This window comes from Bidens hawaiensis, unplaced genomic scaffold (genome assembly GCF_021521415.1).
Source record: "Bidens hawaiensis isolate Kalapana, Puna unplaced genomic scaffold, B.hawaiensis_p1.1 tig00014338_1, whole genome shotgun sequence".
Lineage (NCBI taxonomy): Eukaryota > Viridiplantae > Streptophyta > Magnoliopsida > Asterales > Asteraceae > Bidens > Bidens hawaiensis.
The window spans coordinates 151,530-161,036 of record NW_027492236.1 but is presented as its reverse complement, the minus strand read 5'-3'; the positions used below and the strand labels follow the sequence as shown (position 1 = coordinate 161,036).

At 40.1% G+C, this 9,507-nt stretch overlaps 1 pseudogene; it reads right to left on the bottom strand.

Moving 5' to 3' along the window:
* Positions 1-2,145: 2,145 nt before the first annotated feature.
* LOC143546419 (protein RADIALIS-like 2 pseudogene) lies at positions 2,146-2,751 on the bottom strand (annotated as a pseudogene).
* Positions 2,752-9,507: the final 6,756 nt, after the last annotated feature.

Sequence of the window (9,507 nt, the reverse complement as noted above, 5' to 3'; positions counted from 1 at the left end):
GCCCGGAAAGAAGAGGAAAACGGGCCGAAGCAAACTTAACTGAAGCAAACAAACCAGCAACAAATAAGGAAGTTTTGATGAAAATTAGTATTAATGATCAAGTTTTTTTGATTGAAGAAGCGTGCATCCGAAGCGGTATGAGTTGGAACCGATGGAGAATGATTTTTGGTACCTCGATAACGGGGCGAGTAATCATATGACGGGTATGAAATCTTATTTTTCTAAATTAGATGAAACCTTTGTTGGGCAGGTGCGTTTCGGTGATAGTTCATGTGTCGGCATCAAGGGAAAAGGCTCCATTACAATTACTTGTGATGATGGTGTTGAGAAAATTATCTCAAACGTTTATTTTATCCCGAATTTAACATGCAATATTTTAAGTTTTGGACAAGCAACCGAACATGGGTGCAAGGCGATTATGGAGGATGAGCAACTTTTAGTTCTTGACAAATCGAGAAAGGTGATTATGAAGTCTGTTAGATCAAGAAATCGTTTGTACAAGGTTAGGCTTCAGGTTGAAGCACCGATGTGTTTGTTATCAATTACTTCGGTTAAAAAGTTTGATGACCGATATACCCCTATGGTTAATCTCAGTACCGAACCCGGAAAAAAGGAATACCGGAAGTCTAACCCGGTTCAGAGCCCAATACATGTTTCTCGAGATGTGATCTTTTATGGGAAAAGAGGGTTGAGCCGGGTTGATAAAAATCCTAAAAACCGAGTTAATTCGCTTCAGAGAAGCCCAAGTAGGGCTGCACAATGCTCGTTTTCGGTAGTTGAAACAGTTGGGTATGCGGCCCAATCTACTGATAGCATAGCTGCTGGAAATTTGCAGCCCAATTCAAAAATTCAGCAACCTCGTTCTGTTAAAAAGAAGAAGAGAAAACAATTTCGATAATCCGAAATTACTTTTAACTCAAGATGGTGAACCGGCGAGTTATGGCTCGACATCCGACGGAGTAAATGAATGGGAGAATCGAGACATAGACATGCTCGGAGTGAGGTCCGCCTATTTCAAGTCGGAAATTAGGGGGTGAATGTTGGAATTAATTTTTGTCCTCGAGTCAATGAGGCGGGTTCGGTCGACTCATCGAGCCTGTGATGAGTTGGTGTCTTGTATATCAAGTTGAGTACGTGACTTGGTTTACATGGAATAAATTACTTGGTGAACAAGTCGAGTAAATGACTTGGACAACAAAGAATTTATTTATTAATTATTATTTAGATTTGTTTTTGCCAATTAGTCTTTGAGTATGATTATGGTATTTGTATTCTAGTCTAGCTGGGTTTTCAAATTTAAATTAGTATATATACCCGAGCTTGTGGGTTATATCATTAAGAGTTTAGGTATTGTAATTATCGAGTTAATGGGAATTATGAGATCGTGCTTATGATCTAAATATTTTTTTTTGTGTTTATCGATCCTGGTCATCAAACTTCACTACACTATAAGTGTAAGGGTCGGCCGTACTATGTAAAAAAAGTTTTTGGATGCATATATATATATATATATATATATATATATATATATATATATATATATATATATATATAGGGTAAGGTTAAAATGAAAACCCACTTGAGTTGTGAAAACCCGCGAAAACCTTATGTAACATCGTTTTTTTTTTTGTTACATGTAATATATGTTGTAACATTTAATACAAAACATCGAAACATAAAAAAAAATGTTTTGCTATTTTTTAACATTTTTTTTACTAATTTTTATATATGTTTTTAGGAGAGAGAAAAAATTATATTTATATTTACATTTTTTATTCACTTTAATTGTGGACCACAAGATTTAAACATTAATTAAAAACATGTGGTTGAGAATGAGTTTCTAGAGTTTTCACAACTCAAGTGGGTTTTCATTTTATATTTAGCCTATATATATATATATATATACACACCCGTCATACCCTTATGAAATTTTGGTACCCACCCTCTTCCGACCTTGTGAAAATTTTTTCTAGGTCCAACACTGCATAATTCTATAGATGTTACAATAATTGTTAAGAGCAGTGGAGTCTTAGGTGTAACAAAAATTTAGCTATGTCGTTGGCTTGTTTTTGCATGAACCGAACATAATTATGAATGTTTCAGACTTATTTCTATTATGCATATGAACTAAAGTCAACGTGCTTCTATAACATGGTAGCTAACTGAAAATGGGAACATTGTATTTATTAAGAAAGTGATAGCTAGGTATATATCTGGTCATTATACACTTGGTACCATGTATGATGGAGGACTCTGGATTAAGTTTTCCAGCTCATATTAATTACTACTTTACCTTGATCATGCACCGTTAGTGGTCCTATAATTCGGGAAAGGAATTTGACCGCTCTCAATGTGCTTCACATCCTCCACAAGAATTTCGTAGTGCCTCTTCACTTCCTCTGCCGTTTTCCCACCGACAGCCTTAGCAACATTGTGCCAGCGGTCCGGGGTGTCCTTGTCAAACACAGCCAAAGCGTCTTCAAAGTCCTTATTCTGCTTCACAGTCCATGAACCTGACCCATGCGAAGACATTGAGCTAGATGTTATGCAAGCACTCAAAAACTTTAAAAATAGGGTTATGCCTTTAAAGCTTTATGCAAACTAATAATGGTGGAAAGTGGAGAGAGAGAAGATCAAGTATCAAGATCATCTCATATGTGACAATAGGTGCCAATGTGCCTTTTTGTAGCTCCAGAACATAAGGAGGTAAAGAGAGGTCATATTTCATTCCTATCTCTACTGGCCCAAGTTAGGATTCATTGGGTTGGGCTTATTAAGCAGGTCTGGCCTAATTTTTTTTATTATCGTTAAAATTAACTGGGGTACCGTGCCCTTTAAAAAACTAAAGGGAAAAAAGTGGGATCAAGCCTTGTTATATGGTATATTAAGTCCAAAAATCATTTACAATCAAGTGGTTTGGTTTATAGGGATCTACTATCTCATCTGTAGTTAGGTAAATCAATTTAAGTCAGTGGCTTAAGTCGTAAGCATGCCAGTAGAAGGAAACAACATCCATCCTTAAGTCTGATCAAGACTAATATTTTAACACGAAAACACCGGCACTTTTGTTGTGTATGTTTGTTCTTGACTCTGATACCATGAAAGAATTATTAATTAATATAATAATTTTATCAGTTTATATCTCATCCTGATAACTACAAGTCTACAACTCACCAATTCTATAAAAATAAATAACCTTCTATTTAGTTCCCCCAAAAAATAAAAATAATAATAATAATAATAATGCATGCTTATCTAAATGGTGTACCTTGTCCTGTCAAAAAAATTTTAACTAGCCAGCTGTACATGTGGCCTACACTGATTGATTTTCACTAGCCAAAAAGTATGACATAATAACATTCTATCTCCTGAAGTAAGAATCTCATTTTATTTGTCCGAAAACACAGTAACACGAAGTAGAAAAGAAACACAAGATGTCTTAATCCTTGGACAAGGACTGAGATTCTTTTTTCTTATTGTAGGGTGTTTCTTGGTTACATACATGGTACTTATGTGCACCGAATAACCCGACCCTAGCTAGTTACCATCGGGTAAAACCCAATACAAAATAAAAATCGATAGTTGTCTCTTAGAAATTTCACTTCGGGTCCTAATCGCCAACTATATTCTATGTTATAAATCCTTTTGGATAGGGTTTCAAGGGGCTCTAACCCTGGTGGAAAATTTTCATGTTACTTTATTGAAATGCTATTAGAACTCGCTTTCAGATTTTTTGCATACTTGATGGCACTGATCATTGGTTGTAAATAGTTATGGATAGTAATCATGAGTGGTATAAGTAACTACTAATGAGTGGCAACTTGCTACATAAGTGGGAAGTAGGCGTCAATACTCAATAATAACTTGCTACCGATCAACAATGATTACTAGTCATTAGTGGTAACTGGTCATCATTAACATATGGTTATCAGCGGTAACTATACCGATAGATTTTTCACAACTATTTCACTAAGAGTAAGATGTTAGGATTAAACGCACACACGAAACCGAACACGACACGAAAGCAGTAAACGAACACGGATAACGTGGTTCGGTCTAAACTGACCTACGTCCACGGGTGGCAACTAGGTATATCTTTATTGAGTGACCAATATTACAAGTACATAATGTTGTTTATATAGAGACTGAACTAGGGTTAGTAAATTATTATGCAAGAAATCTAAACCGGGCCGGGCTTGGGCCCGACCTCCCACACCCGTCTCCTCTTTTGACTTCATATAATAAACCGGGCCAACAAGGCCTACGAACCCAACAATCTCCCACTCGGATGCCTTGAGTACTCTCGTCTGCACTCCTGATTGTACTTCTGTAATCTGAACATTAAACTTCTTCTAGTTGCCACCGCCTTCTCATCAATTAACCTGAAGGCCCGTTGAAGCTCCCCGGAGCTCCAACACGTCAGTCATGGCTGAAACTGCCCCTGACCCGTTCTCTGTCCCTACCGGCTCCCACTGTAACGAACTACCGGATCCTGAGATAACCTGAGAACAAACACTCTCCATATTCAGCAAGTAATTCACTGGAGAGACTTTTACAGCTGGAATACTGGTTTTCTTAATCCACTGTCGACCTGGAACTGTAACTGAAACACGACCTGTGCTCCCACTGTCACGATGTCCCCCAACTGATTTAACCTTCCTAGCTCGTTCATCCTGAATCTTCACTTTGGCTCTGGGTTTGTTACTTGCAAAACGAACCTTCTTCTGCCCACGAGATTCTGTGAACCGGACTTTGTCTTTCACCAAAACTGGATCCACTCCTTTCGGTGACATATCGACCATATACAATGAACCAATTTTCTTTCCACGAGCAACAACGAGATTCCCTTTGACTACTTTCCACTGCCCATTCCCGAACTTAACATCGTGCCCTTGGTCATCCAACTGCCCAACTGAAATCAAACGTTTCTTCAAACTTGGAATAACCCTCACGTCTTTCAAAGTCCAAGAAGTACCGGCTGAAGTTATCAAATCAACGTCTCCCATACCCGTAACCTCTAAAATATCATCATTCGCTAGTCGAACCTTTCCAAAATCCCCAAATTTAAGATTCTTCATCGTTTCACTACAGTGAGTGGCATGAAACGATGCACCAGAATCCATCACCCAAGCATCAACGCTACTCTCAACACTACAAACCAAAGCCTCATCACTACTGACCCCGTCATCTGTGTCGTCTTCTGTAACGTTCACCTCTTTCTTACCATTCGGACACTGATTCCTGAAGTGTCCTTTCTCTTTACAACCCCAACATTCAATATCCTTACGAGTCTTAGACTGACTCCTCTTCCTGCTCCCACTGCCTCGCTGTTTTCCCCTACCTCTACCTTCTGTGACTAGCATATTGCCTGATGATTCACCTGAACTTCTGCGTCTTGAATCTTCTCCCAGAATCAGATCTCGAATCCTATCGAAAGTAATATTTGTAGACGAACTACAAACTGCAGTCACTGTTTGCGACCAACTGTCGGGCAAAGAGGATAATAACAAGAGGCCTTGAACTTCATCATCAAACTTAATGTCAACTGACACTAAGCGGGACAAGATCGAATTAAGATTATTGATATGAGTTGTAACTGACCCACCCTCTTTCATTCTTGTTGTCACTAGCTCTCGGATAAGATAGACCTTATTCGCTGCCGAAGGCTTCTCATACATGTTGGATAGTGCGTCCATCATACCACGGGCTGTGGTTTCTTTCATGACGTTAAACGCCACATCTTCCGACAACGACAATGTAATACAAGCCCTAGCTTTCTTGTCTAACTTCTTCCAATCTGCTTCTGACATCTTTTCTGGTTTTTCATCCTCAAGCACTACATCCAAGTCTTTCTGACAAAGTAGTGCCTCAATCTGCATCTTCCACCAACCGAACTTCTGTCCGTCAAACTTCTGTATCGAAACATTTCCGTCTTCTGCCATAACAATGACTAAAACGAAAAACTGGATAAAAAAAACAGAGACAGACACAGCAACACGAGCCTGAACTTAACGATTGTTCTACTGAACTCTGTTAAAAAATCAACCTATTTAAACCGCAGCGGAAATACGAACTGTAAATCAGAAACAGAAACTTTAACCAAAACGATAAAACCTGACAAACGCGGTTGGTACTGGTTCTCCGTTTCTTTAACGCTTCTTCTGACTTAAAACTGTACTTCAATGAAAATAGGAATCGATTCAACTGTTCTTAGCTCGTACTTTGCTAAACCGAAACTGATTAAAGGCCACACAAAATTATCAAACTGGGCTAACGGAATTTTTGGGCTTACTGCCTTTTCTTTACAAGCCCAAATTAATTTAAAGAAGTAAGAAATTGATTTGATCTTGATTGGCCTACTGCCCAACGTAACGGCCAAAAAAAAAAAGAAAAGAAAGGATCTGGTCTTGCACTTGTCAAAGCAACCTAACTTTTCTTGGTCCGCCCCCTTATTTTTACCCCAACAAAAAATTCCGATCAACAAACCTACTTCAAGGGCGTTATTTGTTAGCGGCGGTACACGGTGGTAAAGCGTGCACGACTTCTACTTCTTTCGTATGGAACCCGAACACTCCAATCTTTGACGGCAATCAACCGCGACAACCGGCTGCTGTGGCGGTGAGAATCGGACGACGACGCGGGCGGAACCCTAGCGCAGTAGGGTGGCGGCGGCGGAAGGTTGGTTCCCGTGTTCTTCGTGTGATCCGAACCTAAGCTCTAGATACCACTTGTTAGGATTAAACGCACACACGAAACCGAACACGACACGAAAGCAGTAAACGAACACGAGGATTTAACGTGGTTCGGTCTAAACTGACCTACGTCCACGGGTGGCAACTAGGTATATCTTTATTGAGTGACCAATATTACAAGTACATAATGTTGTTTATATAGAGACTGAACTAGGGTTAGTAAATTATTATGCAAGAAATCTAAACCGGGCCGGGTGTAACACCCCGACCAAAGGCGGATTATACATCGGGGCGCCACATATTGTTTCATTACTCGTGACACTATTGGGTGTCAATATTTAATAAATACATTCATTCGCGCACGCGCAAAGTAAACAAGATAACATAAAACATCATAAATCAATATATTATAAATCATAATATTCGAACAGCAAAAACTTGTCTTGATACATTTTAATCTAGGTCCAAAATAAAGAAAACTTCCTATGTGTCCACAAGCTCCAGAACAGCTACTGCAAACCTGAACATGTGTTAAAATAAACGTCAAACACTTGCGTGTTGGTGAGAAATCAAGTTTAATAGTTAATACATAGATAACAATAAATCTGCGCGCATCATGTGTATGTCTGGTTTTCAACAGGGGTGTAATCTGATCGGGACCAACTCTAAGATTCATAGACTGCCAGTGCTCACAATTGAGCTCACAAACAAGACAAACTGTGCATGTGTAAACAAAAGAGAAAATCATAAACGATAGTTCTCCCGTGTTCATCTAATGGTACCATGAGAACTGCGGAATAGACCGACAAGACGGTTAATGATCCACACATACAAATAAACAGCCAAGTCTACGTCCTCAACACATGGGATACTGCGCGACTAAAGTTCATAAACAGTTTAAGACTCTAAGTTTGTATGAACACATGAACATCCCAAAACATTAAAATAAAAGGGATTAGGTACGAGATTACTCACTTGATAAACGATGAGAAGATAGGTAAAGCAAGAACCAAACAAGCAAAGTTAACCTATAATTAAAGATTATTGTTTTAATGATTTGTTTTAATGTCTGGATTATAAGTTAGCATAATTAATAAGTAATTTATTATATATAATATATATTACCGGAAAAGCAGGGTAGAACAGGGAGGAAGACGGAGGCAAAGAGAGGAGACGGCAGAGGACAAGGACGAGAGCAAGGAGAAGATTTAAATTAAGTGTTTGTGTGTGATGTGTTAAGAAAATAACATTATTATTTATAAGGAAACCCTAGGGAACACAATCCCTAGAAAAGGGGAAAAGATCTCCAAAAAGTAAAAGAAAACAAAAGCAAAAGATATCAAAAGATATGGCAGCTGCAGGGGACAAGGAAAAGCTGACAGGGAACAGTAAAAGCATGTGCGGGTCAGATAAAGGTACTGGTCAAGCATGGAAAAAGCAGATCTCAAAAGATAATGTCAGTCACTTTTTCTGTCAACCAATGGGGTTGGTGCGCATGCTGCGCCGAAAGTAACTTATCAGACATCAGACAGGTTAGGTCAACAGCACAGAAGATAAGACATCATAAAAGCAAACGGCTAGATTAAACAGGAGAAAGGACTCAAGGGTTAAACGCGAGAAGGCATCGAGCGCACGCGCGGGGGCGAAGGCTGACAGAACAAACCTTAGCGCGCCGCGGGAAGAACTAATATCCTTGACGCGCCGCGGGAAGAATTACCATTCTTAGCGCGCCGCGGGAAGAACTTATGTTCTTAGCGCGCTGCGAGAAGAACTACAATTCTTAGCGCGTCGCGGGAAGAACTACCGTTCTTAGCGCGCTGTGGGAACAGTTCGCCTCGCGTATCGCAGGAACAGCTGGTCTTCGCGCAGGCTTCCTTGTAAGGAGTCTGGCGCGTAGAGCTGCGCAGACAACCTTAGGCGGGAAGAAACAAAGGACAAAAATAAGAGAAGGGGTTCAAGGCTTAAGGGCAGGACGGCGACAAGAGAGAAAAGAAGGCGGAAAGAGAGAAGAACAGGGACGGGACGGCGGGAAGAAAAAGAGAGGAAGAGGCGGGAAGGAAAACATTATCATAAAAAAAATAAAGTATAAGTATAAATAAATATTAAATCATAAAAGAAAGAGATCGGATCAGAGAAACTGGTACCTGGGTCGGGTCGGATCGGGGCAGGTGTCACAGTCTCCCCTACTTTAAGAAATTTCGTCCCGAAATTTATCTCGAAGTAGGTTGCGCAGAGAACAGGTGCGGGTACTTGATCTTCATTTGATCTTCCCTTTCCCATGTAAACTCGGCTCCGCGCTTGGACTCCCAGCGAATTTTCATGATAGGGATACGACTGCGCTTGGTTTGCTTAACCTCGCGATCCATAATCTCAACAGGCTTCTCAACGAAATGCATGGATTCATCAACTTGAACTTCATCAAGTGGAATGTGAAGGTTCTCGTCAGCTAAACACTTCTTGAGATTGGATACATGGAACGTTGGATGCACATTACTGAGCGCGGGCGGCAGGTCAAGTCTGTAGGCAACTTTTCCCACACGCGCGAGAATCTTGAATGGCCCAACATATCGAGGAGCAAGCTTACCTTTCTTCCCAAAGCGGACAACACCTTTCCAAGGCGACACTTTGAGGAGAACAAGATCACCAACTTGAAATTCGAGAGGCTTTCGCCTGCGATCTGCGTAACTCTTCTGTCGGCTTCTGGCAGTCAGCAGATGATCACGGATTTTGGCGATTTTATCGGTTGTCTCTTGAACAAGTTCGGGTCCTGTGATTTGAGTTTCACCCACTTCGCTCCAACAAATCGGGGAGCGGC